Below are 27044 nucleotides of genomic sequence, written 5' to 3'. Positions count from 1 at the left end.
CCGCGGGCCGAAATGTGCAGAGATAAAGATGGAGGTATCTTGACTGATGACCGTGCGGTGATCGAAAGGTGGAAGCAGCACTACGATGAACACCTGAATGGCGTGCAGGCGGAAGACCATGATAGCGGAGGAAGTGACCACATTGGTGCAGCAAGCGACGAAGATGTGCCAACCCCATCGATAAGGGAAATTAAAGAAGCCATCCAGCGGCTGAAGAACAACAAAGCAGCGGGAATGGATGGCATTTGGCATTGGAGCGCAAATTATTAAAATGGAGCCGGACAAGTTGACCGGCTGCCTGCATCAACTGATTGTCAAGATTTGGGATACGGAACGACTACCGGAGGAGTGGGAAGATGGGGTTATCTGCTCTATCTACAAGAAAGGTGATGAGCTGGATTGTAAGAACTATCGAGCCATCACTGAATGCGGCCTACAAAGTGTTGTCCCAAGTCCTCTTTCATCGACTATCGCCAATAGCCAATAGATTTGTAGGACTAGGACGGCTTCATAGAGGGTCGGTCTACAACAGACTAAATCTTCACCCTGTGGCAGATCCTCCAGAAATGCCGCGAATTCCGAGTCCCCACGCACCACCTGTTCATCGATTTCAAAGCCGCATATGATAGCGTAAACCGACAAGAGCTATGGAAAATTTTGGACGAAAACGGCTTTCCGAGTAAGCTTACTAGACTTATCATGGCTACGATGGATGGGATCCAGTGCTGTGTGAGAATCTCGTGTGGATTGTCGGACCCATTCGAATCTCGCAGGGGACTTCGACAAGGAGATGGTCTTTCCTGCCTGCTATTCAACATTGCGCTTGGAGGTGTTATAAGACGAGCGGCGATTGAAATGCGGGGAACCAAATCCAGTCAATTTATCCACTTTGCTGACGACGTGGATGCTGTCGGCAGAACATTTGAAGCGGTGGAAGATCAGTATACCAGACTAAAACGCGAAGCAAAGAAGATTGGATTGAAGATAAATACGTCTAAAACGAAGTATATGCTGGCGGGCGGGACCGAGCGCGACAGGGCCCGCTTGGGTAGTACCGTGGTAATCGGCGTATTATCAGCGGAAGCCAGGCCTACTGCGGACTCCACAAACACTTGCGGTCGAACAATTTGAGCCCCCGTACAAAGTGCACTGTGTTTTGCTGACCGCTGGACAGAAAATGCATCTCTCAGAAGGCTACAATGTTATCGAGCAAGTAGATAAACCAGCCAAAGCAACAAACGGTGGTATTTCAGTTTTATTTTTTAACCAAATTCATTCACAACGTTTATCGATAGCCTAATTAAATTACTAAACCAACTATTCTTTTTTCAATCAATGATGATCGTGAAAAAATCACTAAGTCCTGCCAAATTATTATGCTTATTACTCACGCAGCCAGTCGTCGTATGTTCGAATCTCGACTGGGAGAGTCTGTAAGAGGCAATAAGATCACTCACACAGGCTAGTGTTACAGGCTTCAACACCTCGTCATACATGACGTTCCACAACCCCGGGCCCAGTATGGGAACACCTGCGGTGATTGAAACGCTCTTCTGACCCTCCTCCGTATTGTAGCATAGCACACGATTCTGGAAATAATTTTCCAGAATCCTGTACAGCGACACCGGCACATGGACATTCCGATGCGAGTTGGCTATGGATTCTCAGCTAGCGATTGTGCTGTACTCTAAAAGCTGCCTGCGAAGTCTGACGAGTAACAAACAGAAGGTCATGTTACGAATGCGGAATGTAGCACCAAGGCTTTGCTTTGTGCTCGACATAAAGTTCAAGTTTATGCAATTGAAGTTACACATAGTCATTAACATAAATTCATCATGTTCAGGCAACTGACACGAGCAAATAAATCACACAAATTAGTTCAAGGTCATTAGACCTCTCACGCTCAACTGCATGCCGCGGTGAAACCAACTTTGCAATATTAATGAACATTTAGTATATTTACCTTTTTGATTATGTGACTCTGGCAGATGGAAGCATTAATCTTTTCACTTGAATGATATAAACCAACTTCAAGAAATTCTTCTCTAGTTGCTCACTTACACTTTATGCTTACTGAATCTTCCTTAATTGCATTTTTCTTTTCTACCAAAAACTATCAAATAGTTAAATCATGCATGCATTAACCTCGTAATATGATGATGATTTTGTACCAGCTTAAAGCGAAACTACTGCACAGTATGTTCACAAATTTACAAACTCTTCATCGTTATCGTTGACAGCGATTTCAGTGCCTCTAAACTTTAGATTGAAAAAAAAGCTTTTCGCTAAACACTTAACATATTTCGCCCTCAACCCGAGTAGCGGTTAGCAAGCAAGGAATAATTTTTCATCTGGTTCAGCTTCAGCGGAGCTGGGCTGTGCCCGACAACCGACCAAAAGCGACTTGCCGCACTTTTTTTTATTTCTTGTTTTCCTCTCTTTACTCTCCTGCTATGCTTTAATAAGCGTGACTGGAAACTTTCAGAACCTAAATCCCCGCGGTACGCAGGAAGTAGAGTACAGAACCCATTACTGACCATCCAACCGTCTATAGAATAACTTTCACTGGTCACATTTTCGCTTTCCGTTTTAACACTGGCACGTAAATCGAGTTCTGAATCTGACACAAACCATTACAAACCGCGATTTGGTTTACAAACAATCCTGGAAATAAATCACTACACCGCACCAGTGAGAGAAAAAATCCGTATCAATTATTCAGGGTTTGTTGTCGTTAAATCAATTACTGAGTTTTCCGTAGAGTTTCGCCTTTTTGCCAGTGGGAAACAAAAACAAAATAATCAATTCGGTTGGCAAACATAAACTTCCCATTCGATCGAAACCGGCGACATCCGTTCGTTTCATTCGGTCGTCGTTGAAAAAATGGACACTTTCCAGTCTGTGCCGGATTAATAATAATGTATTCCACTACTGGCTGGCTGTGCTTCGCCAGCAACGCTAACTATTGTTACACAATGGCTCGCCAGTTCGCCAGTTGACCCAGTATCCCAGAATCATCCTCTAAAATGCCAATCCAATCACATCGTAAATCACACCGCATGTAGATTCGAATGTCAACCAAAAACTAATCAAAGAAACGTAACAAAAACTATTCAGCCCTTCACAATAGAGTCAGCAGGAGAGCGTTCTTCACTCTATCCGCGAAATGCACTGTGACACTGGAAAGCTACTGCGGCTGCAGATTTATTGCCACCGGCTGACTGACACGCAGCACGCGCAAAACTCGATTTTTGTTCCGAATTCTACAGATCAGGCCGCCAACTTTGCATGGATTCCGAAAAGAAACTATCAGTCTGTAGACCACATCGAGCATACGAAGCGACAGCGACACGTAAAGTAACCCACCGGGATCGCTAAAAATCAAACAGGCGTATTTAGACAGCCCTTGGGAGACAAACATACGATTGCATCTGGACCATCCGCAACGTACCGTACCAAACGAACCAACATCAGATACTGCCGGGCGACTTGCGGCAGGTCCAGCCCAACGCATCAGCTTCGTCGGTTCCTGTTGGGGTGTTTGGGAGGCTGCCTTCTACCGTGCTCGGTACGCGTGCAATCGGGCTTTCATCAAGTGAACCAAAATGAATCCTACACGAGTCGCGATGAACTCGAGAAACCATGTGACCGTGCGTCTTGCACCGGAAAATGTGCACCTACCCATCGTGTGGACGGAGCGACGGCAGTGCGTAGTGGAAAGCATTCACCACCCAAAAGCGGACTTCATCAATGAAACCACGGCGAATGGAGCGATCAAAACAGAGAATGACCAAAAATATACGAACGCGTGGTGCAGGCAGAGCATGTGCTGCGCGGGTGTAGAACAGGTGGTATGAAAACATCGAATCGAGAGTGTGGAAGGAGTTCGTTCGAGTTTCGGTGGAGAAATTGAATGAAGTGAGAGCTACGAGAGTACAGAGAGCTTTAAAAAGATGACGAGTGAGTGAATAAGCAACGGTAGTGGGGATGATCGAAAAAAAAAGTGGTTGACAGCGTGGAAGTAAGCACTTTAACTGTTAACCCATAACCATAACATTTCAAAGGTTGATTCGAAGTTATCAATGCTGAATAGTTACTTCGACTTCCAGTTCTTTAAATCATCCTTTTCGTAAAGCTTGCTAGCTCAAGCAGAATTTTTAGCAAAAAAGTATACTTACTACTTGCGAAAACTAATTTAATGGTAAGTATCACACACAGTAACTTTCCGCAAAAAAATTACTTTTAATTTATGGCAAATAATTGTTACATGAACAACATTATTATTATTATTCTTTATTTAAGAGGGCTGGCAAAGGGTGAACATGTGCATTCCATAACCTCTGTTCATTAACTCCTATTCCTACCTCCACGAGGTGCCGGCTGGGGTACGCAACTTCGGTTGTCGTATGCTAACAGGAAAGGGGGCACAGTGGCTCCCGCCCACATTAAGATGGCAGCCCCATCAGCGGGATAAGGACCTTAGGTTAACAGCCTACTGTACCAGAACACACAAAAAGTTAATGAAAATGAAAGAAGAAATCTCTCCGGATTATTGGCAACGACCTTTAGCATGAAAACACGGACACGAATCGGAACATGGAATATACTGACCCTTGCCCAGCAGGGCAAGCTGGCTCAACTTGCAAGGGAAGCTAGCCGCCTGAAGCTTGAAATCCTGGGGCTGAGCGAGGTCCGCTGGCCGGGTACTGGCGAACACAGGACATCATCCGGGCAAGTCTTGCTCTACTCTGGCATACGAGGTGAAAATGCTACTCGAGAAAGAGGAGTTGGATTCCTACTGAGCCCAGGGGCACATGCGGCCCTGATGAAGTGGGAACCAATAAATGAGCGAATAATCGTTGCCAGATTTAGAACACGGGTTAGGAACCTTACGGCAATCCAGTGCTATGCGCCAACAGATGCTGCCGACCTGCAGGAGAAAGAGAGCTTTTACAGCCAGCTGAACAGCGTGGTTGAGAAAATCCCGAAGGGGGACATCCAAATTCACATGGGCGACTTCAACGCGAAGATTGGCTCAAACAACGCGGACCTTGAACGCGTCATGGGACGCCATGGCCTAGGAGAGATGAGCGAAAACGGGGAGCTGTTTACAGAATTCTGTGGTAATAACGACATGGTCATTGGTGGATCGCTCTTCCCCCATAGACCAGTACATAAAGTCACGTGGGTTTCCCGCGACGGCCGAACAGAAAACCAAATCGACCACATCTGCATCAGCCGGAAATGGAGAAGGAGCCTTCTTGATGTACGCAACAAACACAGCGCTGACATTGCATCCGACCATCATCTTGTTATCGCTGAGATACGTCTGCGCGTCGCACGTGTCCAACGACGGGAGGAGAAAGTTGGGTGCCGCTACGACGTCCGCCGATTGGAGAATCCTGAGGTGAAAAGGGCCTTTGTTGAACAACTGGAATCTCGAGCCTCGGAGTTGCCATCTGGTGGTACCGTCGAAGAGCAATGGACCGGCATCAAGAACGCCTTCATCACGACCAGTGATGAAACCCTCGGCAAAGCGCGCAGTGGGCGGAGGGAGTGGATTTCGGATGAAACTTGGAGGAAGATCGACGAGCGGAGAGAGGCGAAAGCCGGCATTGAGCGAGCGCGGACCAGATCGGCTAAGACACCTGCCCGTCAACGATACGCCGAACTGGAGAGGGCTGTTAAACGTGCTTGTAGACGGGACAAGAGAGCCTGGACTAACTCCCTAGCCGAACAAGGAGAAACCGCCGCCGCCAATGGTGATATCCGTTTGTTGTACGATATTTCTCGCCGCCTTAGTGGTGCTAGGATGAATACAAAGATGCCGCTAAAGGACAGAGCTGGTCAGTTATTGACTGACCATACAGAACAGCTTAAGCGATGGACTGAACATTTTGAACAACTCTTCCGAGTTTCAAATGTCAGAGACCAACAAAACCAGCAGCGTACGACGCCTACAGTTCGTCGAATAAATCGCGTGAACTCGGAGGCGCCATCGCTGGATGAAATTGTAGCAGCCATCAAGAGTATGAAATCCAATAGAGCGCCAGGGATAGATCGTATTTCAGCCGAAATGCTCAAAGCTGACCCATCTTTGTCAGCCCAGATGATGCATCAGCTTTTCAGCAATATTTGGGAAACCGCAACTTTTCCGGTGGACTGGATGCAGGGCATATTGGTCAAAGTCCCTAAGAAAGGAGACCTAACGGAATGCGGTAACTGGCGTGGCATCACGTTGCTCTGTATTACTCTCAAAGTACTCTGTAAGGTAATCCTCAACCGGATTCAGGAGAAGATCGACGCTACTCTCCGGCGGCAGCAAGCTGGATTCCGTGCTGGCCGATCATGTGTAGACCATATCACAACGCTCCGCATTATATTGGAGCAGATCAACGAATTCCAGGACTCTCTTCTGCTGGTGTTCGTTGACTTCGAAAAGGCGTTCGACCGACTCAATCACGAAAACATCTGGGGCGCACTTAGGCGTAGAGGAGTTCCAGATAAGCTAGTCCATCTCATCGAGGCTCAGTACGAGGCGTTCTCGTGCAAGGTTTTGCACGACGGCGTCTTGTCCGACCCCATAAGGGTTACTGCTGGCGTGAGACAGGGCTGCATTTTATCACCGCTTCTGTTTCTCATCGTTATGGATGAGATATTAGTTGGAGCAATTGACAGTAGACCAAATCGAGGATTGCCTTGGAATCCTCTAACGATGGAGCAGCTAAATGACCTCGACCTAGCCGACGACATTGTCTTGCTCGCACAACGCCGAAACGATATGCAGAGCAAGTTAGACGACCTCTCCGAGAGCTCCCAGGCAGCAGGTCTCACAGTCAATGTAGCGAAAACTAAGTCTATGGTAGTGAACACTGACAATTCCACCAACTTTACAGTAGCGGGACAACAAGTTGAGCAGGTAGCCGTCTTTCAATATCTTGGTAGCCAAACAACGCCCGATGGTGGTACCAAGACTGATATAGCCACACGGATCAGGAAGGCCAGGGGTGCCTTTGCAGGTCTGCGAAACATTTGGCGCTCAAACCAGATCACTCTACGTACGAAAACCCGAATCTTTAATTCAAACGTTAAATCCGTACTGCTGTATGCCTGCGAAACGTGGTGCGTCTCAGCGGAGACAACGCAAAAACTGCAGGTATTCATTAACCGGTGCCTGCGATATATTATTCGTGCCTGGTGGCCTGATAATTGGATATCCAATGAGGAACTCCATCGTCGGTGTCATCAACGGCCGATAGCCACAGAAATTCGTGAGCGTAGGTGGAAGTGGATCGGACACACCTTGAGGAAAGGAGCGAACGAGGTTTGCAGAGCAGCACTCGACTGGAATCCACAAGGACAGCGTAGAAGAGGCAGACCCAGAGGCTCATGGAGACGGAGCTTAGCCAACGACATCCGGGCTGTAGACGAGAACCTGTCCTGGCGACAGGTAAAAGCCATGGCGGGTAACCGTCAGCAGTGGAGATCTCTGATTTCATCCCTTTGTTCTGCCGGACCGGCGGACATGGACACATAAGTAAGTTTATTTAAGAGGTTTTCAGCCTATGACATTACATGAGCAACATGTTTCTAACAATTATTTGGAAAACTTGAAACGAAAGTTTCTAATGGGTAGAATTTTCGATATTTACTAGGAAGATTGAGTTAAGATGTTTGTGTTTAATAGTACTAGATGTTCTACAGATATTTTTCTTGTGTGTACTTCTTGTGAAATCAACGTGAATACAATAACATCTTTGACAGAGCTAAATCGGCGGGTTTTGTCAAACTTTATATAGAGACGTGTAAAATAAATTAAATGAGAATAAAAGCTAAAACCTCAAGATTTTTCTCAACCCCATTAAAAAGTATTGTGAAACTTCACGAGAAAGATTGGAGCCTCACATTCAGTTAAACATTGTTAAATTTTTCAACGCTTTACCATACGCAGAAGCTTTAACAACCGTACCGAACATGGCGGCTCCATCAATTCAAATAAAAAAAGGGGACGCGTAGCTGTTTTTCTACTTAAAAATATGTGAAAATGATAATATTTCTTTTCTGAAATGTTATCCAATCACGTTAAAAAATTCAATCGGGTCTTCAAATATTTTGGATTAAATTCATTTCTAACCACCTTTTCTCAAATCGAATGCATCCTTTCTCATAATAAAAAAGTTTTTTTTTTGTTAATTTGAAAAAGTTCGAATGATAAGCGTAAGATAAAAATTTATTCTGAAATGTGATTATCCTTGCCGTTTAATGACTAGAGTTATCCTACACCTATCTTAATCTTCTGGACATTCTCGAAGTGTATGTGTATGTGTGGTTTCTCCAACTAGTTAAAATGTTCCCTGGAACAAGAGGCTTCATTGCGCGTCTTGAGCCTGTACCATTCTAGCTTTCAATTATGCTCAACAATTTTGCTCACGATTTTTTCAAAGTTTTTAAATATTCGCCAAGTTTTACACTTGTTCGTTCGCACAATGTTTTACACTTTTCAATTGTTTTTTTTTTTCGATCCCTTCATCGACCCGATTAAACAGTTAACTTTCTGTAGCAAGGTTTAACATTACATGGGATTTGTAGACCTTGCTACAAATAATAAATTGTTTCATTTACAATGGTAGTCTTAAAATGAAAATCGGTTGGGGGGCTTATGGCAAAAACGGCGATTTTTTGATAAAATCCAATATGGCTACGAAATGCAAGATGGCCGCTAAAAATTTGTTTATTCCATTTGAAAGCCCAGTTTTTCTTCTTTACAAAACCGTGCTATTTATTAGTTGTTTCATTGCAAATTTTTAAAATATGATATAGATGTCAAGGTTTGCTAAAAATTCCACATTTTTTCAAACTGTCGGGCTCCTTCGCGAACGAGGGGTTAAAAGTGTTTCGAAGTATTAAAAGTATAATTCTTATTTTTTAATCATTTTCAACCAATCAAGTTTAAAAGTTCTAATATTTAAAGACTTCGGGTCAAAAGTTCACACCGTCCGTTTAGAGGTGGAATACGAACGCTATGCATAACACAACTGGCAGTTTGCTCAGTCAAACGCCGATGGCACGCAGCAGAACGACCGCATTCTAGAGCTTTTTGACATTTTCGTTTCGATCAAGTTGCTTTTACCGTTTGGAGCAGCGAATGACTGCAAAACAGTCAAATGACTGGCAATCACCAGGCTAACGAAAAACAACCACTACATGTGCATGGAAGAAGTCGGTCGGACTCCGTCCAACACAAACGAATATTTTGCTTGCGTCGGACCGACGTCCGGGTGACACACTATTACTGTGAGCAGCCGATTTGAAGACAAAAAGAGAAACGAAAAAATACGTCACCGTATGCTTCCAGTCAGTTTGCAGTTTATATTCTCAAAGCGCAAAGCAAAACGGGAGATCGACTGTTTGCTTTTGCTGAGATGCCGCATGGATTGTAAGACGGCAGCAGCGCAAGCGGCAGATTGACTGGATTCAAAAAAACAGTCAAATGATCGTTCAAAAAGCGGAGTTTGAATGTGAAAAGTTCGCATTCACGGCAGTCACATTTAACTTGCGATCTCTTTTCAAGCCCTGCTTGCGACTGTATTTTATATTGAACTAGCTGACCCGACAAACTTCGTATTTCCAAAAATGAAACTGTGCTGTACATAAATCCTGGGTGCTACCCCCCGCAGTGGCCAACGCTTCCGACGGCAGGTCACTGACAACACTCGTGGCCTGCGGCCGTCTCGCCCTGAAGCATCTAGTGTTACTATAGGTAGTTTCTGGTGGTCTTGCTATTGACTAATGTTTTATGGAAGTGTCTAAAATTTCTCGAATTCGATTAGTTTTTAAGTTACGCAAAAATTTTTGTTTCATTTGTATGAGAGTCCGCCCCCACTACCACAGGAGTGAGGGGTCTCAAACCATCATAAAATAAATTCATGCCTTTAAAATCCCCCACATGCCAAATTTGGTTCCATTTGCTTGATTAGTTCTTGAGTTATGCAGAAATTTGTGTTTCATTTGTATGGGAGCCCCCCTCTTAGAGGAGGGAGAGGTCTCAGTACACCATAGGAAAAATTTTTGGCTCAAAAAAACCCTCACATGCCAAATTTGGTTCCATTTGCTCGATTAGTTCTCGAATTATGAGGAAATTTGTATTCCAATTGTATGGGAGCCCCTCCTCTTATAGGTGGGAGGGGTGCTAATTCATCATAGAAAAATTCTTGCCTTCAAAAACCCCCACATGCCAAATTTGGTTCTATTTGATTGATTAGTTCTTGAGTTATGAGGAAATTTGTACTTCATTTGTATGGGAGCCCCCTCCTAAAATGAGGAGGGGTCCTAATTCACTATAGAAAAACATTCTTGACTCCAAAAACCTTCACATGCCAAATTTGGTTCCATTTGCTTGATTAGTTCTCGAGTTAAGAGGAAAGTTGTATTTCATTTGTATTGGAGCCCCACCCCCCTTCTTTTAATGAGGGGAGCGGTCATAATTCCTCTCCTGAGGATGAGGAGGGGTCCTAATTCACTATAGAAAAAAATTCTTGACTCCAAAAACACCCACATGCCAAATTTGATACCATTTGCTTGATTAGCTCTGGGGTTATGAGGAAATTTGTATTTCATTTGTATGGAAGCCCCCCTCTTAAAAGTGGAAGGGGTCATAGTTCATAGAGGTTAAGGGTCTCAGTTCACTATAGAAAAAAATTCTGCCTCCAAAAACACCCACATGTTCTAGTTAAAATTTGTGTTTCATTTGTATGGCAGCCCCCCCCCCCCTCTTACTGGGAGAGGGGTCTCTTACAATTATAAGAACCTTCTCCGGTTCCAAAACCCCTACATGCGAATTTTCACGCCGATCGGTTCAGTAGTTTTCGATTCCAAAGGAACATGCGGGCAGACAGACAGACAGAAATCCATTTTTATAGGTATAAATTGGAAATTGGTATAGATTTGTTGGGAATTCCCCCTCTTAGTGGGGAGAGGGGTCTCTAACCATCATAAGAACCTTCCCCGGTCCCAAAAACCCTCACATGCATATTTTCACGCCTTATCGGTTCAATAGTTTTCGATTCTATAAGGAACATGCGGACAGACAGAAATCCATTTTTATACGTAGAAATTTGTATGGGAGCCCCCCCCCTCTCTTAGTGGGGGGAGGGGTCTCTTACCATCATAAGAACCTTTCCTGGTCCCAAAAACCTCTACATGCAAATTTTCACGCCGATAGGTTCAGTAGTTTTCACTTGTATACGGACAGACAGACAGAAATTTGTGTTTCATTTGTATGGCAGCCCCTCCTCTTAGTGGGTGGAGGGACCTAACCATCATAAGAACCTTCCCCGGACCCAAAAACTCCTACATGCAAATTTTCACGCCGATCGGTTCAGTAGTTTTCGATTCTATAAGGAACATACGGACAGACAGACAGAAATCCATTTTTATAGGTATAAATTGAAAATTGGCCTTCTGTGTTCGCTGTTTTAATGTTCCATTTTTCTTTGTTTCCTGCCTCATTTTTTCTTATTTTTAGTTCTGTTTTATATCCTGTTTTTCACTCGTTTTTTTGCAATTTTTTTCTTTGTTTTTCGTTGCTTTCTCTTCTTTTTTTCCTTTTCATCTTTTTGAATCTCTTTTTATCTCCATCCTTCTCGCTTGTTGTCTTCGTCTCTTCATAATGCCTCGTTTTACCTTTGTTTTCGTCTTTTTTTGTCAAGTTTATTCTATTTTTTGCTCCTTGTTTTCTTTTCCCTCTCAGGTTTTCTGTTTTCTTCTCCCATTTTGGGAAAAAGACCCAGTTTTAAATATGTTTTTAGTCTACTCTTTCCTTTTTCTTTATTTTCTTTTTTTCTGTCCCCTTTTCCCGGGTTTTGTCCCATCTTTCTTCTATTATAGCCCGTTAAACCCCTCGTTCCCGTTTTTCTCGTTTCCTTTATCGGTTTTTATTTTTTCAATCACGTAATTCTTTTTTCTCTTCTGGTATCTCTTGTTTTGTATTCTTTTTCTTATCTCGTTTTCCATGTTATCCTCTCTCGGTTTTCCTTTTTTTTTTGTCCGGTGTTGCCTTTTCATGATCCGTTTTTCGCCCTTTTCCGGAGTCCTGATTGTTCTTTTCAGTTTTTTTGTTTTTCTATTTTTCTGTCTCGTTTTTTGTCTTTTACAGGTTACCGCGTTGTGAGAAACGACAGAGCATAGAAACGCGGTGGAGGTATCGTTGTCTACTACAGAGAGCATTTAGCCTGCTCTACAGTGTTTGGCAAGGCGCTTGCAGCAGATACAATCGACAAAACTGAATGTCTGGCGTTGGAGTTTCGAGTGGAAGATCTGAAAATTATACTGATAGTCATCTGACACCCTCCGGAAAACGATTGCTCTTCTTTCTTGGCAGAGAAGTTGTCTAGTTTTGCTGTACGCTACGACAATTTTTTTCTGGTAGGGGACTTTAATACTAACTTGCTCCAGCCTAGCAGCAAACGTACGCTATTCGAATCGATGCTTCGTACCTTTTCCCTGGCATCCGTTAGTGAAGAACCAACATATTTCTATGATGGAGGATGCTCGCAGCTTGATCTCTTCATAACCAACAGAAACGAGAAGTTTTTGCGGTTCGGACAGGTCTGCTTTCCCGCATTGTCGCAACACGATTTATTTTTGCATCTGTGATGGACTTTGATATCTCTCGACGCTCCAGTTTGCGTACTTATAGAGGCTATACCAACTTTAATTCTTATATCCTAGAAAACGAAATTCTGGACATCCCCTGAAACCAGTTTTACGCAATGGTGAACCAGAACGATTCCTTGGAATTCTTCAACGAACACATTAGGCGAGTGCACGAACTGTGCATTCCACACCGTGTAAGTACCAATCGCCGTCGGCACAATCCGTAGTTCTCTGATAGTGTACGACAGTCCCTGCTTGAGCGTGACTTGGCATACAAGGACTGGCTGCAAGCTCCAACACATCTGAACGATGTGAAGCGGCAACGAATCAGGGCTTAAAAAGGGATCGCAAGTTGAATGTGACTGCCGTGAATGCGAACTTTCCGCATTCAAACTCCGATTTTTGAACGATCATTTGACCGTTTTTTTAATCCAGTCAAACTGCCGCTTGCGCTGCTGTCGTCGTACAATTCATGCGGCATCTCAGCAAAAGCAAACAGTCGATCTCCCGTTTTGCTTTGCGCTTTGAGAATATAAACTGCAAACTGACTGGAAGCATACGGTGACGTATTTTTTCGTTTCTCTTTTTGTCTCCAAATCGGCTGCTCACAGTAAAAGTTTGTCACCCAGACGTCGGTCCGACGCAAGCAAAATATTCGTTTGTATTGGACGGAGTCCGACCGACTTCTTCCATGCACATGTAGTGGTTGTTTTTTTGTAGTATTGAATCATACGATTGTGCGGTTGCTTTTCGTAGCGTGGTGATTGCCAGTCATTTGACTGTTTTGCAGTCATTCGCTGCTCCAAACGGTAAAGGCAACTTGATCGAAACGAAAATGTCAAAAAGTTTTAGAAGCCGTTCGTTCTGCAGCGTGCAGTCGGTGTTTGACTGAGCAAAATGCCAGTTGTGTTATGCATAGCATTCGTATTCCACCTCTAAACGGACGGTGTGAACTTGAATGCGCGTTGGTGTGACTGCGGTAGAAAAAAAGGATCGGTCGAAGCCCTGGCAACGATACAAGGCACGGAGAAACCGGGCTAATACTAAAATTGCTCAAGTCAAACAGCAGTACCTGAATTGTTTTCTAGATAGCAGAGCACCGTCGAAAACTTTATGGCAGCGGGTGAAGAGCCTAGGAGTCGGAAAGGATATGCAGTATGGTCCCTGCGAATTCGATCCAGATGAAGTGAATCGAACATTCTTAGCTAGTTTTACAAACAGTACCCAACGAAGACCAACACCCGTGAGTTCAGCTCCAGCATCGCTGCACAGTTTCTCCTTTCACGAAGTGCTGCCGAAAAGTCGTGAATGCCATCTGTGACATTAAGTCTAATGCTATCGGAATGGACGAATTACCAATTAAGTTCATGAAGGTTATCCTACCGTTAGTTGTGCAGCACATTACGTATTTATTCAACACGTTCATAGAATGTTCCACCTTCCCTGACTCTTGAAAACATGCAAAAGTTATACCGCTGAAGAAGAAGGCGCACTTAAACGACATTAACAATCTGCGACCAATAAGCATACTTTGTGCGTTGTCGAAGGCTTTTGAGAAGCTTCCAGCAAATGATATCCTGCATAGACGCCAATGAACAGCTGACGGACTACCAGGCTGGATTCCGTAGAGGACAGAGCATCAAAACCGCAGTTCTGCGAGTGTATGACGATTTAGCAGCCACTGTTGACAAGAAAGGTGCTGCTATATTGCTAATGCTTGACTTCTCGAAGGCTTTCGATACCATTCCGCATGGTAAACTGCCAACCAAGCTGAATACTCAGTTCTACTTCTCTACTGCTGCCGTAAGCCTGATGGAATCGTACCTGTGTGGAAGAAAACAGACCGTGTTTTGTGATGACTGCTGCTCCCGTAGTGTAGCAGTACCGTCCGGCGTTCCTCAAGGCTCAGTACTCGGCCCTTTATTATTTTGCTGCCATATCAATGACTTACCGACGGTGTTGAAGTATTGTTTGATTCAGATGTACGCCGATGATGTGCAACTCTACGTCGGTCGGCATGGTCCTTGTGCGCGTGAGCTAATCAGGATGATGAATGCGGATCTAGAACGTGTTGCGGATTGGTTACAACGAAATAAGCTTTTTTTGCTGGATTCAATCCAGCTAAGAGCAATGCACTGTTCGTCACAGATCTGCATGTTACGCTGGTTCACTGTTCGTTCTAGGTGTGGTAAATTGGAATTCGTTACCGCCCGAGTTGAAGCGCTTATCGTCGAAAGCAATGTTCAAGAAAAGCTACATCAATTTTTGTAACCGTGTTAACTAGGTTCTAAATTTACTGTAATTGACCAAAGAAGATAATTGTTATGTTGTTAGTGAATAATTAAATAATAAGAATAATGTACTTAAAATGATAAAAACTCGTAAGCGGAAAATTTTAAAAGATCCTTTTCTTACGCTAATGGACGATACTAAAGTAAAAAAATAGGTATTTTTCTTCATGGTTTTTTCCGTGATATGATGTGATGTGGGCCACCTTTTAAAATCAACGGGAAATTAGCAGTCGCAATTAGCAATTCGGAAGCTGTTTTTGGGCCCAAAAGCGGGGTTCTGTTTATAGAAATGTATTCAATGCATTCTTCTTGCCAATCTGAAAACAGCGAATATATTTTCATGAACAAAATTTTTGTTTTCAAATAAAAAAAACTGCTTTTGAAATTGGCAGAATCGATTACGAAACCCCAAACGTTCATCCGCGTTACACCGAAGATTGGGGTCCTCCGCAATTTACTCCGAATGTAGCATACTTGTGTTGGTTCCTATTGAAAGAAAAAAAAAAACAAATTAAGTGGTTCTTGTTTTAAACCGTATTTTAGAATTCATAAAAATGTAGCATGCATGCTAAAACAATTTTAAATCATCAGAAAAATGCACATTTTCGAATCGCGGATTGTTCCAGATAAAGTTCATCACGTCATCGCTAGAAAAAGGAGATGCATTTAATTATTTGTTTTCAATAGCAGAACATACCCAGCACAGCACAGTCAGTCGGTCATCGTTTTTCATTGGCATGCCGTAACCGATAAATATTGAGGACGGAAATAGTACAAAATGGAAGTTAATAACTTTTCCTGTCTCTGTCTGGCACAATGTTCGTTTTCCATTTGCTAAAGCAACAGTATAGGCAACAGTACCTACGAGCCATGCATAATATTCAGACCCTCTGAACGATCAAGTTGGTAATCGAATAGGATTGGGTATTCGATACTTTGTTGAACGTTGTCGTCTAGCAAAACACACCATTCATTACTGGTTACTGGCTAATTTCCGAATATGGGAAGTGCAGTGCGGAGCCGGCCCAATCCGCAGCCCAGCTGGATGGGAGAAAGCGACGGAAAATAGCAAAAAAGTAGATGACAATCAAATAATGACATAACGGACTACCGCCGTGAAATGCTGGCCGATCCGGTGGTCGGAAGTGACTATCCGAAGTGAGAAACGTGCAGTGTGGCCCTGTGCTGTGGGAGAGTGGAAAGCTTCCGTACGTTATAAGCCACAGTAAAACGTGTACATATTTGCATTGCAGTAGTACGCAAAGAACTGAGGTTTCGAGACCGATAGATGGAATGTTTTGTTCTCTGACTGTAAAGTAGAAGCTGAAAACGGAAAGCTCAAATAGATTAAAAAACAAAATTAAATGGAAAATTGCGCCTAGGTTCGGTATCTACAACAGGGTCCATTGATGCAGAGCAACCGCCACCGAGTAAGAGGTCTCTTGTTTTGAACTATTGATAACTCTATTCAGAATGGTTAATTTAAATTCAATGTGAAAACATGCAACATGCTTTGATTATTACTAGTTCGTGGGTCTTCTTCACATATTAAAGAATATTAATGATAATCAATGTTAAGCGGCACCCTTTTGGCGGCTAACCATCGAACAAGCCGAATTCTATTTCGACTGTTGAGGTATGAGTGAAACCGGAACCAGAGCCGCTCAAGCTTTTGTTTGCGTTCAATTTTGCCATTGTGTATTGATGCAATCAGAAAACTTTGCCTATATGCCACACATTTGGTTTGTGGATCGTCGTAAACTCATTGGCGGACCGGATGGGATTATGCCGGTAAATGGTTGAATGGCGATCGTAATAGGATGCATTTTAGAGTAAAACTGCGGGAACATAAAATAAATTATTGGATTAGGTTCGGAATTGAGACATCCGAACGAACCGTTTAAAAAAAAACCTTCGCGCTAATGGCTCATGAATATCCGGATCCTGCCGGTAAGTTTAATGTTATTTTCATGCACCGTCACGCTCGAAACGGTACTTTTATTTACCGTTCTGATTTGTTTCTAGCATTATTTCTCATTCACATGCAAGGCTTCGGTTTGTTTCCCGCAATCTTCGGAGAGAGCAAACTAGTTTTTCATTTGTGACACTTTGAGCTGAATTTTCCCTGCTCGTTTCCTATATTATAAGAGAATCAGAAATGTATTCGGAAGCATAAACTTCACATTCTGCAATAATTCTATGTTTTGGCTGTGCTTGGTAAACTATGAATTTAGCAGCATTCGAATAACCCCATTTCGACTTGACATTCAAATTTTAAGAAAAGTTATTGTCTTTTGGGCTTACCATACTAATGTCATTAACATTAGCATAAAGCTAGAGATATTTGGTTATTTCACTGGAATTAATCCAATTAAAATTACCTTTTAGAAATACAAACTTAGTAGAAAACTTTACGATGGAGACAACAGAGTATTTCTCAGATGTAAAACATTGTTCGATTTACAATAATTAATTACTTGAACTAAGTACGAACAATTAAATCAAGACAATTATGTTGAACATTTGAATCTTGCCGTTTTGTCACAGGAAAAGATCCAGCGGCCTCCCAGTCGGCACACGTAGGTGAGAACACATGTAGACGACGCGACGGATTGATTATTCTGATCAGGTAAGGTACAGCAATGTATTTTCACCACGCTTCAGCCTTTTTAGTCCAAGCCAGCACGTTGCAATCCAGAGTTCCGAACCAAATAACGTATGAAGCCCAAATTACATACATGGTGCACTTTTCTCACATTGGAATTCAAATCATTTGCAACCGACAGCGCAGACTAAAGGGCCGAAGCCGATACAAACGGTTGAGTTCAACGGAAAACTCTTATTATTCAGGTTGCTTAACCTTCAGATACCTGAATTATATTCAGTAAATGCGTCGCTATTTGTATGACGAACTGATTCTCTGCCGCGATATGCATGTACTGTTGTGAGCTGCAATGGCGCCCTCGCCATTAAAAAGGAATTTTAGTTTATGATAGTAGTCGGTAGTCGGATTGCATTATGAAGCGCATAAATTAAGAATATTGAGACAAAAGCAGACTGTCAAACAACATTTAAATGCATTTTCAATGTATCCCGCAACTGAGTTTATAAACTATTATTTGGTGTCTGCGCCACACTCCATTTTCCATTTTGCCACTAAGTATAGATCGCAGAATTTTACGCTCAAAAACGCCAAGCACTCGCCGATCAGTTTCCTTTAGGGGCCATCCAGATACCACGTGGACAGAAAAATGCCAATTTTCAACCCCCCCGTCCCCCTCCGTGGACAAGCGTGGACATTGAGTCAACCCCCACCCCCCTCCCTGTTTGTCCACGTGGACATTTTTTTTATATAAAATTTAACAAAACAGAAATGCATTGTGCTAAATTTTGTTTTCAACTTGATTTATGCAGTATTTATTTAAAAAAAGCTCACGTGAAAGGAAGCTCCTGTCCAAGGGTCCCGACACAATGCATACGGATTTTGAGTCGTTGCGGAAATTTGATTTTTTTCATGGATTTTCCGTCAAATTTCCGCAGTAGCGTTTTAAAATCCGTATGCAAGGTGTTAGGACCTTAATTCTTCTGTCCATAGTGATCTTGTCCACAGCGAATTATAATCGACTGCAAGAAAGTCCGTTTCATCTTGACTTTCGGTTGACGATTCTTCTCCATCAAGAATATCCCTGTCTAACCAAAGCACCTCTGCTTGGCCGTCTACTTCAACACAACACAGGACCTATCCGACGCGATGTGGTTCGTAAAATTTTCTAAAGGCGAATCTTTCAGTAATGCTCGGTTCATGTGTTTACGTCAACATATGCCTCATCAGAAGATAAAACTTTATATGAAATTAAAAACAATCATTGATCAATGGTTAATGCTAATATGTAAAATTAATTCAATATTTCTGTTTCTAATTTCTGTTTTGGTATGAAAAAAAATTTGTCCACATGGACATTTTCCATACTCCCTCCCCCCCTTCCGTGGACAAGCGTGGACATTTTCATACCCCCACCCCCCTCTAAACTGTCCACGTGGTATATGGATGGCCCCTTAGCGTCCATGATTCGTGTCCGTAAAGGGCCACCGGGAGGATAAGTGTTCTGTAGAGCGCCAATTTTGCGCGAATTGGCAAACTACGGGTCTTCAGCTGGCTACGTAATCCGTATAAACCCCGATTCACGGCTGCAACTCGTCGTTTCACTTCGCGGCTTACATCGTTGTCACATGTCACGAGTGTACCAAGGCATACAAATTCCTCCACTGCTTCACATCGTTCCTCATCTAACTCCACTTCGGCACCAACACCACTTGGGCTCCCCCGCTCCCTGCCAGCAACCGTGTACTTCGTTTTGGCGGTGTTAATGGTAAGTCCCAATCTCCCCGCTTCCCGTTTAAAGTGCCTGAAGGCCTCTTCCACTGCTCTACGGTTGATTCCGATGATATCGACGTCATCAGCAAAACCAAGAAGCATGTGAGATTTCGTGATGATAGTTCCATTGCTTTCCACGTTTGCACTTCGTAATGCACCTTCCAAGGCAATGTTGAATAGCAGGTTAGAGAGTGCATCCCCTTGCTTCAGTCCATCCAACGTCACGAAAGCAGCTGAGGCCTCACCCGCTATCCTAACGCATGATTTGGATTCGTCCAGCGTCGCACGAATCAGCGTAACTAGTTTCGTCAGAAAACCATATTCTAGCATTATCTGCCACAGCTCATTTCGCTTAACTAAATCGTACGCCGCTTTAAAGTTCACAAACAGATGGTGTGTCTGCAAGTTGTACTCCCGGAACTTGTCTAGCAACTGGCGCAGGGTAAACATCTGATCCGTCGTGGAGCGACCCTCACGAAAACCAGCTTGGTACTCGCCGACGAAGGATTCTGCAAACGGTCTCAGTCTGCAGAACAGGATACGGGAAAGCACCTTGTAGGCAGAATTGAGCAATGTAATTCCTCGATAGTTTTTACACTCCAGTCGATGTCCCTTTTTGAAAATTGGGCAAATGAGGTCATCCAACCACTCCTCCGGCATTTGTTCTTCCTCCCAGATCCTGACAATGATCTGGTGGATTGCTTCGTGCAGCCGCTCGCTCCCAGCTTTTAGAAGTTCAGCCGGGATACCGTCCTTCCCAGCAGCCTTACCGTTTTTCAGCTCACTGATTGCCTTTTTAACCTCCTCCTGTGTTGGTGGCTCTACAGATTGACCATCGCTTACAATTCCTATCCTGTCCCTGCTGATCTCCGCATTTATCTCTCCATTCAACAGTGTCTGAAAGTGCTCCTTCCACCTGGCTGCTACCGCCATTTTGTCGGTAAGCAGGTTGCCATCACTATCATTGCACATCAGAGGCATGGCAAAATTCCTGCATCTCACCGTTTTATAGAAACTCCGTGTGTCGTTGCTGGCGTTTCACTCTTCAGCGCCAGCGAGCACGTGCTCCTCGTACTCGCGTTTCTTTAGACGATGGATTCTTTTTTCCGCAGCTTTAGTCTCTCTGTACTTCTCTCTGTTTTGACGCGTTGCCGCAGTGAGCATGCGACTCCTGGCCTGGTTCTTTTCATCTGTCACTCTCTGGCATTCGGCATCAAACCAGTTGTTACGCTGTCTTCCACGCGTCGTGCCTACCACCTCTCTCGCAGCTGTTTCGATGGCACCATGGATGTTCCTCAACAACCCATTTATATCTTCTCCATCAAACTGCTGTTCTGCGATTCGTTGGTCAGACTTCCTAGCGTACTTCACTGCTACGCCGTCTGCCGTTAACCGCTGGATGTTGAAACGCAGCGTCCGCTCAGTGCTAGCTTTCGTCGTGTTCGACAGCCTTACGCGAATCTTACTCACTACGAGATAGTGGTCAGAGTCGATATTTGGTCCCCGAAAAGACCGTACATCGATAACATCCGAAAAGTGTCGATCGTCAATCAAGACATGATCGATCTGAGAGCTAGAGTCCCTATTTGGATGCCTCCAGGTGTGTCTCCGAATATTCAAACGTGGAAAGTAGGTGCTACAGTTGGCCATTCTTCTGGCCGCGGCAAAATTTATGAGCCTCAGACCCTTATCATTGGTCGACAGATGAAGGCTATGTCTTCCAATAACTGGACGGAAGAATTCCTCCCTCCCGATCTGCGCGTTTGCATATCCGATGATGATTTTCACGTCGTGTTTTGGGCACTCTTCATAGGTCCTCTCAAGCCTGTCCTAAAACTCGTTCTTAGCATCATCGGATTTATCATTTGTCGGTGCATTTAAGTTGAGTAGGCTATAGTTGAAGAATGTGCCCTTAATCCTCAACACGCATATACGGTCATCTACGGGCCTCCACCGGATAACTCGTTGCTTTTGTTTTCCCAACACTACGAAACCGCCTCCATATTCTGCTTTTTTACCGCCACTGTAGTAGATATGGTACTTGAAAGAAGTGCCTGCAATAGGGTCTACTGCACGGAACTCCCATTCTCCGGAATTTGGCCACCGAACTAGCAGCGATCTCCACTCCGAGTTGATGCAGCTCTCGAGCAAGCAAGCCAGCCCGTGCCAGTTCATGGAGAGTTCGGACCTTCCAGGTACCAAGTTTCCAATCGTAATCCCTTAATCGTTTCCTTGTCCCTTGCCGTGTCCTATACCGATTGTTCCGTCCTGAATTTCTTTCTTCGTTGTTCGTGGTAATCGAGTTTTCGGTATACTACCTCACCGGGGTCACGATACCTACATCCCGCTGATGGGTCTGCCATCTTAGGTATAGCTTGCGGGAAACAGCATTTTATATTCAGCCGCCCGTTTCGAGACAGACGCTGTGTGAGCCGCCCCACACCTGGAGAACAGGCACTCTAGTTCGCAGCTCCTAGCTTAGCTGCTTCAGTAAGTACATGAAGCATTTCCGGGTAAGGCCATCGACCGTCATCATTTCTCGGGTAATTTTTCAAATAGACCTAAGTGACAATGAGAGATTCTCTTCATGTCTCCTCTCTTTCGCTTTTTACGGCGATACTAATGCATTTTAATACATCAGCTTTGCATGAATCGTCACTAGCTAGCCAAATGCTTTGAAAATTTTCTTTTCAATGCATTAGTTTCGCCGTAAAAAGCGAAAGGGAAGAGACGCGAAGAGAATCTCTTATTGTCACTTAGGTCTATTTGAAAAATTACCCGAGATTTGACTAAGATCTGCGTGGAGGCGCCAGGTGGGAACTTGAGAGAGCCAGAGCTATGTTTGACGCTCCTTTGCAGGTAACTCTCTCCATTTCATACCCAGGAAATTATTAAGCAATATATTTAATGCTTAGGTTACAGAATTTTCTTTCGAATTAATTAATTTATTTATTTAACTAAGTACTCATGTAACACAAGTAACTTTCTAATGGTTTTCAAAAGTTTGCGTACAATATGATTTCTGCTAATTAGTTTGCTGTTGAGAAGAATGTTTTACAGGGTTTTTAAAGACTGCATAGCTTCTGGCACTCTCGCTTTGAGCCTACTTTTCCCTCTGCAAGATGCTTTGATCAAGGAGCATACGCCGCAAAGCTGACGATGAACAAAGGGATCATTCAATAATGACGTCCATTGCTTATGGGGGGAGGGGGGTGTCAATTTTGTGACAGGTTGTGACAAAGGGGGGGAGGGGGTCTAGGCAAATGTGATATGTCGATATGGTTAGAAGTTCGTTAGTCAGGTGATCTCCAGGTGGCTTTGTAGATATCTTTGTGGGAAAAGAAAGTACTTCTGATCACCAAGTCTCGGGAAGCTGCAAAGTTGATGCATCGCTGGCCGTTGTTGTTCGTGTCGGTATGCAGGCTATGGGGCCCGAACACCGGTCTATGCATTGCTTCCCTGCCGACCTGGACGTTCATACCCCCGATGACGACGTTGCCTCCAGCTGCGCATAGAACGCTTCCATGTTGTCGTCAGGTCTACCTTCGTGTGGACAATATACGTTTATGATGGTGTAGTTGAAGAGACGGGCTTTTATCCTCAACACGCACATCCTCTCATTGATCGCTTTCCAGAGTCCTTTACGCGATCCTGCATTTTGCCCAACACTACGAAGCCCGTTCCCAACTCGTTAATCGCTCCACCGCTCTGGAAAAATTAAGCTTTGCCACCACGGATCCTCCACACCTTCTCGCCTTTGCGCCAGATCTCCTGCAGTGCCACGAAACCATACTTTCGGGGTTCTAACTGATCGAACAGCACCCTGTCGCCACCAACGAAATTTAGCGATTTGCAGTTCCAGGTATCAAGTCTTCACTCCATTTCCTTATTTCTTCGCCTTTGTCTATGCCGGATGTTCCGAGTAACAAAGAGCTACAACATAGTTGAGAATTTTCAAAGACTTATGAGAGATACAAAATGATGCGTTATTCAAAAATCTCATCAAAAATATACTTGCGCTACAGTTTTAGCACTGACGAACTGCCATGACACTTAGAAGAAAATCCTTTTAAAACCATCGTCCTGCACGTTTTGCTTGCCCACTAGCACCCTCTGTTATGCATGTTGCAGAGTAGCTTGCATTTGCAGGGTTTTATGCTGTAGGGTTTTGTACATTTGAATGGTTTTATACTGAAAACTCAAAGCAACACCCACGCGCCGCGTTGTGGCCATGTTGCGAAACATGCTTTTTTGAAAAATGAGTGGTTTTTGATTGGACGATGGAATTATCGCGAGTGTCTCGTCTGTTTGTATGTGGTTTTAGCTTGTTATTCTGCATTAATTTTTTTTAATGTAAGCCAAAATACTTCGCGGGGGAGGGGGGGGGGGGGTCAAAGCCAAAATTGTCAAATTGCCGAATAGAAAATTTTCCCTGCCGACGAAATACAGTCAACTTTCGCTAATTGCACTAAGCTCTTAGCCCGTTTAGTGAAAGACTTTCGTTAATTGGGCTGAGATGTCAAAACCGAGGGATATATCGATTGTTTTTGTCGAAATCGTCGCAGAAAGGTTTATAAAAATATACACTTATATTAAATACAGAATCAAAGTGGAACCTAATCTTTTCATTGTTGAAATTTAGTTCTAGATTGTTTAATAAGTATACAGCTGAATTTCATGCTACAATGTTAATATATATTGGCATTTTTAACTGTTTCACCGTGATGCTAAAAATAGGAGGGTCAAGTTCATAAGGGATCGGAAAACGATATGATGCAATTGTGTTCCATTCAATTAATTTTAATATTTTCTGTATAAATTATTTTCCACACTAAAATGAACTATACAGTGGACCCCCGTTCGTTTGAACGATTCCTCATGCAAACTAACGGGGTTAGTTTTTAATTTGAACAACTGGTAACCCTAAATATGCTGGAACTTTTGTGAACTGGCTGCCCTGCTCTTTGTTATTGTTTTGGTGGTTTGATTCAGTAGGCAGTTGCAAGCAGTGAATATTCATTCTCCGATCGGATTTCTACCATAATCGTTGGGAAAACGCAATGTGAAACAGATTAAACACGCTAGATCAGCACAAACAAATCGTGTTTATGAGCATTGTCTGCATAAGCAAATGATGTCATATTGAGTATGACGTTTGAACCATTTTTAATTTGTACGTCGTGCAAACCAACGGGGTTCAAATTAAAAAGTGTTCAGATTAAAAACGGTTAAACGAACGGGGGTCCACGGTATTCAAGAGCCCCTCGGAAGAAAAAATACGCTGTCAGAAATGACGTTTGACTTCGTCTTAGATGGGCTATAGCCCAATTAACGGGAGCCCGATTAAAACGTAGCCCAGTTAAAGATAGCCCAACGAACGAAAGTTGACTGTACCCCGAAACGACCAAATCGGGGGATTTATCCTACGTGATTTACGGAAAAGCAGGAAGAGTTTTTTATCGGGTTGCCTTTTCAGTTTGACAATCAGATTCCTGTTTCCAACGTTTCGAATCGAGCACTCACACATATGCGCATACAAGATAAATACATAATTTTCAAATGTGTGATGTTTACCACGAGCACTTCAGCGACAGTGGCATTCTGAATATATTGATTCTACTATTGTGAGTTTCATTGAAAATTATCCACCGCGAAACTCAAAAATGAAATGCTCTTTCATAGTTGCCGGGTCGATTTTGATATTATTGGAAGAAATCACACAGAAATCATAAAGTTTTAGTTACTTTTGACGACCCAGTTAGGTGAACAACATGCCTGTTTACAGCATTCTGGCAACAGTTCTAGCGCGGTGTTTGCTTCAAGCGCGGTGTTTCCTTTAGACCGCGTTTAACTTTGGGCAAAGCACCCATACTGAAAATTTGAAAGTTTGAATGAACGGAAATGTCTCCACCTTTCAATATAAGTTATGGGGATTGTTAGTTCAGAGCTGCCAGAAATGTTGAAATAGAATTAAATAGAACAATAACCTTGGTTTAGTATTCAAATAGTCGCATTAGTCATGCAAAAGAGTTGATTATGCGGCCTTTTGAAAACTAAAACACTGGACTAGTACACTGAACAAGTCTGCAACTAATTCATATTGCCTGGCTATAGCAAAAAAAAATTAAAGAAAACATTGGAGGCTTGCAAAATTGAATATTGCAAACTATACATAAATTTGAAAAATACCAACTTTACGTATACCTGTCATAACTAACTCGTTTCTGTCAACATGTTGCCACGTTGAGACAATTTAAAGATGCGTTTAGATTGGCTTCATGTGACATGTAACGTGTTCCAAACTGTTGCTCGTTAGTTCAAGGCAACTATTGCAACATATCACAAATGTTCAGGTGGCGACAGAAGCAACAACTATAGCAACATCATGTCGCATTCCACATTTTGCCAAAAAAATTCCTCTATCTATCTATTCCTCTATCATTCTAATTAATATCATTATCTTTTATCTGTAGAACGAACATCTGAAACAAAATTTGTAATTTATAGCATTTTTGTTTTTAACCTGGGTTTATTCCAACCGACCACTGAATAAACAAACATTTTCGCGAGCATAAACAAACGTTTTCAGTATATTGCTTATTGCGAAGTTCAAACTGTGAAAAAACTCAGTGCGAACCCGTCGTCTAAAAGGTGCAACCCAGAGCGAAACTAAGTTCAACCTGAGTGAAAAAACAAACGTTTTGACAGCCGTTCGATTGGAACCAGAGTGAACTGGACCTAAGCAAAAACAAAAACGGTATTAGTAAACTTGCCTGAATAAATAAAAAACATAGTTACTGCGACAATAATTATTTAATACAATAATTATTTAAAAGCCTCAAATTTAATTAATAAATATGTCTATCTGGCATCCTTGGTCGGCTTCAAGTTGGCACTATGGCCGTCAAACTGTCATGGATGACAACCCGCGGTGAATCATATACCCGATAAAAAATCCCCCTTACTTTTCCCCCGATTTAGTAGGTTCGCGTCGGCTGAATCGCCCGATTTTGGACCCGACGAATCGGCCGATTGTTGCAACGACGCTTATGGGAGTTTAACAGGGCGATCTACCGATTCGTCGGTATGTTTAATCGATCGACTAAAACCGACTAAATTGGCTGTTTAGTCGGGTGACGAAATAAAGGTGTCTGATGGAACCAAACGAAATAGGTTGATTAATCGGGAGATAAAATTTGTCAATATACCGACGAAATAGGTGGATTAATTGGTGTATGTAGTTAACTTGCCTACCAAAGCCGATCAAATCGGTGGAGGAATCAGATGACGAAATACGTAAATCATACGAAATAGGTGGATTAATCGATGGAGAAAATTTTGTAACCTACGGAACCATACGAAATAGGTTGATTATTCGGGACATAAAATTTATCAATACAGACAAAATAGGTGGATCAATTTGAGCATTATATTGAAGTCTATAGAACCAAACCTAATTCTAATAAAAATGCTCCTAATAATGCCTTGAAAGTGGCCCTCTTCAACAACTCCTCCTGCCTCAGGAACAGAGATGCCCACCGTGCGGGATCGCTCGACCAGTTTAAAAGCGACTTTCGACTTCTGAGAATTGGCGACCAGCGGCCCAAGACCGAGTTGAACGAAGAAGACTGCTTGAAATAGCACGAGCGACGTCGGCGCGATGACAACCTGTAACGATCAGAAGGTAATTAATTGGAATCGAAAAAAGCTGTTCATTGAAGAAA

General features: G+C 43.1%; 1 protein-coding gene across 1 annotated transcript in view; it reads left to right on the top strand.

Moving 5' to 3' along the window:
• The window catches only part of LOC128743923 (argininosuccinate lyase), a 234316-nt gene that overhangs the window by 95417 nt on the left and 111855 nt on the right, over positions 1-27044 (top strand). The gene's annotated exons all lie outside the window — the stretch shown is intronic.

The sequence above is a fragment of the Sabethes cyaneus genome, chromosome 3 (assembly GCF_943734655.1).
Source record: "Sabethes cyaneus chromosome 3, idSabCyanKW18_F2, whole genome shotgun sequence".
NCBI lineage: Eukaryota > Metazoa > Arthropoda > Insecta > Diptera > Culicidae > Sabethes > Sabethes cyaneus.
The sequence above is the reverse complement of the archived record's forward strand: the minus strand, read 5'-3'. Positions and strand labels throughout refer to the sequence as shown.